Here is a 6,979-nt window from a genome sequence, read left to right as displayed (position 1 = left end):
CTTGTTGACTTTCAGGAACACTTAAAGAAATGAAGAGAAAACATTGTGGAAGTCAGTGAATGTTACTTTTATTGACCAAGTTCAGTGAAATAAATTTGGAATCACTCAATTCTGAGGAAAAAATTATGGAATCACTCAAATTGGAGGTAGAAAATAAGGACACAACCARTCAATTTCCTTTCCCTAAATGGACACCTGCCTCAGATTAGATCTGCTTGTTAGTCTGCAGTTAAAAACACCTGCAGTCATGACACCTTGGAGGGMTGCTGGACGAAGTGGAGTGGCAAGAACCATGGCTCCAACAAGAGAAATGTCTCTTGAATCAAAAGAGAGGATTGTGAAACTTCTTGAAGCAGGAAACTCTTCACGCATGGTTGCTAAAGATGTGGGCTGTTCACAGTCAGCTGTATCCAAGATATGGACCAAATACAAACAGCATAGAATGGTTGTTAAAGCCAAGCGTACTGGTAGACCAAGAAAGACATCAAAGCATCAAGACAAACAACTTCAGGCCATTTGTCTTGAAAACCAAAATAGTACAACTAAACAGCTGAAGCATAAATGGGAGGAAGCTGGAGCCAATGTATGTGACCGAACCGTAAGAAATCGCCTAAAGAAAATGGGATTTCAATACAGGAAAACTAAAAGAAAACATCAGTGACACCTAAACAAAAATGAACAAGACTGCAATGGGCTAAGGAGAGGCAATCATGGACTGTGGATGACTGGATGAAAGTTATCTTCAGTGATGAGTCAAGAATCTGCATTGGACAAGGTGATGATGCTGGAACTTTTGTTTGGTGCCGTTCCAGTGAGATTTATGAAGAGGACTGCCTGAAGAAAACAACCAAATTTCCACAGTCCTTGATGACATGGGGCTGCATGTCAGGCAAAGGCACTGGGGAGATGACTGTGGTTAATTCACAAGTTTACATTAATGCACAAGTTTACATTGACATGTTGGACAGTTTTCTCATCCCTTCAATTTAACAGATGTTTGGAGGTGATAAATAATTTTACGAGATGACAATGCATCGTGCCATAGGGCAAAAACAGTGAAGGCATTCCTTGGATAAAGACACATTCAGTCGATGTCATGGCCTGCAAATAGTCCAGATCTCAACCCAATTGAAAACCTGTGGTGGAAATTGAAAAAAATGGTCCACAAGAAGGCTCCGACCTGCAAAGCTGATCTGGCAACAGCTATCAAAGAGAGTTGGCACCAAATTGATGAAGAATACTGTTTGTCACTCATCAAGTCCATGCCTCAGAGACTGAAAGCTGTTATAAAAGCCAAAGGTGGTGCAAATAAATACTACTGATATATTTTAAATGGTCTTTTGTTTATCTGTTTTTCATGATTCTATACGTTTTTCCTCAGAATTGAGTGATTCCATATTTTTTCCCTGTGCTTGGTCAATAAAAGTAACATTCACTGACCCACAATGTTTTCTCTTCATTTCTTTGAGTGTTCCTGAAAGCCAACAAATTGAACTTTGGAATGACCTTATTATTGTATCATGTTTTGATCTGAGTTTGTTTTACAGAATGAAATGTTTGAATGAGTGCTCATCCAAGACTGGTGATTCCATACTTTTTGCCAGGGGTTGTATTAAAGTGCATGATAGAAAGACCTCCATTATAAATTATTCTTCATTTTAATATTAAGAATCATTGATAACTGGAAAGTTTTTTGGCCTATTATCTAAATCAGAAATTTTAATCTCTGAGTCCTCATTTGTTGTCATGTTTTAAAACTACATGCCATTATCCGTTAACTTAATTAAATAATTTGTCCTAACTTGTAACAGCTTTTACACAGTTTTGTGGTTTGTCTCATTTTAATTTATCTGAATCCTTCGAAATCTTGAAGTTATTATTTTGGCCTGTGTTCCTTCCTTTACTTTGATCCAGATATTTCCGTTCCTTGTCCAAGATGCAACTATTTTTATTTTTTCAGTTTTTTAGCAACTTTGCCTCCTGTGCGATGTTTCAATTCTTTTTGGTTAGATGTTCGTTTATGTAGACATCAGTTCCCTTAAGTTTTCTTGCTTGCATGATTAAATTGTTTCTAGCTTCTGATAAATCTGATAAATATAGCTGGTTTTAGTTTGTCAGACTTAGTAGGCAAGGTATGGCAGATGTCATCATGCTTGATGTTAATTTCCTTGCTCTGCAGAAAATTCACGACTTGTTGCTCCAATGTAAGCAGTTCCTCCTGAGAAGAATCCTCTGTGGTGTTTTCCATTGCTACGACTTTAGCATACAGTAAGTCCAATGTTTAACTTCCAGTCCAGAAACTACCAAGTCATCGCGTCTTGAATACTGTTCCAGGTCATCCATCAACTTTTTGTCTTAGTTCAGCAATCTTTTTATCCCTATCACTTAGCTGGACCTTTAACAGCTTCACTTTCTCCATCAAACCCATCAAAAGTGCTTGCTGTTAGCTTTGTTAGCTCAGCACTCATAAAGTCTAGTGATCTTATTTCCTCCATATTGTCAGAACTAGCATCAGCCGATTCTCGTCGCTGTCCGCGTTTGCGCGACATAACTCACCAGGGCCTGGCGGGGGCAACTCCACGGCCCGATGCCCACAGCCAGGCAACGCAGCAGTCCCGTCGCTCAATGCCGCTCACTCCCAGGCCCAGCTAAGCTGGATCTGACTGTAAGATTTCATCAACATCACGGCCTACATCCTTATTGCAAGGCAAAACTTCCTTGTTGGTCAAATCCTGCACAGGTCATCAGTGTAGTGCCCTTACCTGGCAGGTGTTCTTTCACTGACACTCCTTCATGTTTACACACCAGGTGGATGTGTTTAACCATCCATCAGGTGTGGTCAGACAGTGCTTTGACATGACAAATAAGAAACACTATGCTATATTTCTGATTACAAAGTAGATAAATGTGTTTAATAGAAAAAGTGTGAGGCTGACATAGTTGTGTTAAGTTTTTCAGAATTAGCAAATTCACACAATCTTTTTCTAACACTAGAGGGCAGTAATGCCTTAAAAACGCTTCACTGATCTGCCTAATAGTTCTAGTTCTTATCTCAAGAAACCAAAAGTTTACTTCCAGTTTCTAAACGATAGACAAGAAATAACGTGTAAAGACAATTTTTAAACCTCTGTATCTCTCTGGTTTTGACCAAATAATCTTTTATCTGTGTGTTCTCTGCACTTATTGTTGACTGATGTCATTTCTGTCGCCACAAGGTGGTACTAGCATCTTTTTTTTTTGAATGCCCATTAATGAGCTGTTCAGCAAAGGTTACGCGTGTTCACATTTCTTTTTTAAGGTCGGGAATGTCATTTAACACGAACCGTAAAATTGCTTGTGCACTGTGCGGTCCTTCAATTTGTCTCATTGAAAAAAAGATCAAAGTTGTAAATAATGCATCTCAGTCCTGTCATCAGCTGTTGATAATAGAGATGCAGTTGACTTGTAACAAAGTAATGTGAATTCTTTCAGCAACAATTCCCTTTATGGGTTAAACATTAGGAATGATACAACTTTAGAAATGAATAGCCTCAAATTCATACATCATTGTTTTATCAGAATTATTTAACAGAATATTACAGCACTCAAAAATAATGAAAATAATAAAACAATTAAAAATATTCAAAGTGCATTAATGTTATGTTCAGATTATACAGAAGGTAATAAAACAGGTTTTGCTCCCAAAAGAAGGCTGATATTAGTGCAGCACCTTAAATTGATTTTAAACCACATAAGTAAAAAATTCACACATGGTGAGATGTATCTTCAGGTTAACATTCATTCAGGGTATCTCTGTTTATATTTTTATTTGTCAGCAGATTAAGTTTGGCGTAGATAAATATTATTTTATTTTATTTTATTTTTGGTGGGGGGGGGGGGGGCACAGCTGATTGAAGCAGATGCACACCCCCCAGTCCTCAGAAAAACCTCTACATCTGTAAATTGAAAACTTGAATTGAAAGCCACCAAGATTTAAGGGGTGAGTATTCGAATTCCAGAGCTAAGCAGTCCAGCTTGAACATGATCTATTGCCCTTCTCATGCCCAAACTCCATTTGATCTATGGTCGTATTATCTGGAATGCTGTCTTACAGGATTCTTTTTTATTGCTAGAATCAGTGTCAGACAGCAAAACAGATTACATGTTAGATTTAATCAATACAAACTTTATTTACCAGGCTTTGAAATGTGATTCTCCATTTTTCCTGACACTTATGTAAAGACGCGCTATTGAAGGTTCGAGCTTGTTGTCTGTGGTTGGTCCGCGGGTCCGTCTCGCTTTCTGTCACCCTGCCACGCTGCCGGCACTGTTGCTTTTCTCCACCACTTAGCCCTTGCAGCCAGTCGCAGGAATACAGAATAGTGGCCGTTTAAATCCACCCACTGCAACACCCACTTCATTACTGGGATGGGATGCGTGCCTGCTGAGTAATTGTAATGAAACACAGTGGGCAGTAGTCCCAAAAACCTGCCTCTAAATATGCACACATGACCAAAAACAAAAGCAAAGGGCCACAGAAACTGCAGATTTCTGGGTCCAACTTCTACAGCTACTGTTCGCTGCTCGAACTTGTGTGCTACAGAAACCTGTGTGTTACTGGAGCATTTTTAGAAATCCCAGTCACACTCAAATGTTTCAGAAAACATTACACTTTCATATGAGTGGGTTCTGTATTGGCTGATGGGACTGAACAGAAACGTGGCTCACTTAAATTAAAATAAAGATACATTTACGGGTTAATCAGTGTTTAGAACGACCAGTTTAGAAATCATAAAGAAAAGCAGCTTTCTTAAAGCCACTTTGCAAGATTTTTGAGCTATAGGTTTGAAAGCATAAATTGAACTTATTAAATATATTGGAAATTTCCCTCATGATTACAAAAATCCAGGCAAAGAAGCTTTTTCTGACTCAATGGTTGTGCTTTCAAGGCAACACAGCTGATTACAAATTCTGTTGACATTTCTTTTTGTCTTATACTATGTGTGTGCTGTCTTTCTTCAAAGTAAAGTCTTTTAGTTGTTAAAACAGCCTATTTTGTCCCTTATCTTTCACCACTAAGACCATTTTCTTTTTGGAAACAAAGACATGCTGTGAGTATTAAATGCCTTCATTCATGTATACATTTAGTAATATTACATAAAATCTCTTATAAAGTCCAAAGGTATGAAAATTAATTCCTCTCAGCTCGTTTTAGAATTGCTTACAGTGTTTTACTCAACACAAATATCAGCTCAATAGAATTGTTTTGTAGGAGATTTAGATTCAACAGAAGCAACAGATATGCGAGTTCATCATGTCAACCGTCTCTTTGGAATACCATGAAAGTTGGAGAGAGGAAAAACTAAATCCTTAAAATAAAGCTGTCCCTGTAGAAGTCTACGAGATAAAAACAAAAAATGAAAACAGTCAACTTTACTAGAACGATTTGAGAATATCAGAATATATTCAAGCAAATAATAATGTAAATGGACCGTTAAAGTATTTCATTCGGATTGTAAAAAGAAAAAAGACAGAAGTAAAATGATTTATGTACAGGAAATAATTCCGCATTGTCTCGTGTGTTCTTTACTTTGAAGAAAGACAGCACACACATAGTATAAGACAAAAAGAAATGTCAACAGAATGTTGTTTTATATTTAATTGAATAGCTTTTTTGTTTTAGACCATCTCATCCTCATATTTGCAAGCACTGCTACGTTTAGTTTTTTTAACAAAAATAATCTTGTATCATATCACATATTAAAGGTTCTTATTTAAAACATTGTTTTTATTGATCGTTTTTTACTAATGTATTTGTGAAGACAGACCATAGAGCTGCTATTATCTTTGCAACGTAGTTTGTCTAAAATTGGAGACACTTTCGGAGGTTTATTCTTTTTTAGCAGGGACCATAGCCACGGGGCACCTTCTTAGACATGGGGGATTTCAAAGCCTTGTTTTTGGGGAGACATTTCTTGCATCTGGTGGATGGAATGAGGGTTTAAACCATTACTGCGATTAGAGCTGCCTCACTATGATCTCTTGAGCTTGCTCACTGCTGTTAATAGCTGTTTCCTCTCTATTTCCTTCCATCTTATTTAATTTTTTTTATTTTTTGCTTTTTTTGCTTTCTCTCTCCGTGAATGATTTTTATGCTTTGCTAAAACATGTGGGGGCGTTGAGAGAGGATTTAAATGCAACGATCCCCCTCCCCTCTCTCTCTCTCTCTCTCTCTCTCTCTCTCTCTCTCTCTTTGTGAATCTTAGTGTTCTTTTCTGCGAGCCTCTGATGACGACAGGGCAGCTTTAAGCCTGGCAGTGCCCACGGCAGGCTGCCGTCTCAGCGCTGCCCACTCTCCTCTGTGTTGGCATGCTGGAGAAAGCGAGGGTGGGGTTCCTCTCCAACAGACCCTGTCATTCCGAGGAAAGCCTACATGTCCACCCATGCATGGTTTCCTGACACGTTCTCATGTTGGGGGTATTAGAGCACACAGACAAGGATTTTTTTATTTTTCTTTTCAGTCGGTGATAGTCCACGTTCAGGTGATTTGTCTTTACAAGAACACTTAGTTTGAACTTTCAAGTGGCACCAGAAGGTCAAAAAGTGTAACAATTTCCACAACATCCATCTAATTGCATAGTCGGTGTCATTAGGTGGGTGTTTTTGGCTCGGCTGGATTAAAGTGGCATATCTGACAGAGTATCAGGGAGTTCATTTCATTGGTTAATATTCCCTTTTGTCATTATACCGCTGCGTAGAGCTGACCTGTTCTCTGCTCCGTTCAGACCTCGCCCATTACTGCACACGATTCATGCAAACTTCTGAAGAGAAAAAAATACAGCCTTCCACTTCTTGGAGCACTGGATTGATTAAACATGTTCGTTGTCATGAAGGCAATAAACCTCCAGCATATTCTCACTCAGACGACTCAGACGAGCAATAATTTGCCACTTGTGTGTGTGTGTGTGTGTGTGTGTGTGTGTGTGTGTGTGTGTGTGTG

Source organism: Austrofundulus limnaeus, unplaced genomic scaffold (genome assembly GCF_001266775.1).
Source record: "Austrofundulus limnaeus strain Quisiro unplaced genomic scaffold, Austrofundulus_limnaeus-1.0 Scaffold393, whole genome shotgun sequence".
NCBI classification, from domain to species: domain Eukaryota; kingdom Metazoa; phylum Chordata; class Actinopteri; order Cyprinodontiformes; family Rivulidae; genus Austrofundulus; species Austrofundulus limnaeus.
This window is presented reverse-complemented; position numbering follows the sequence as displayed.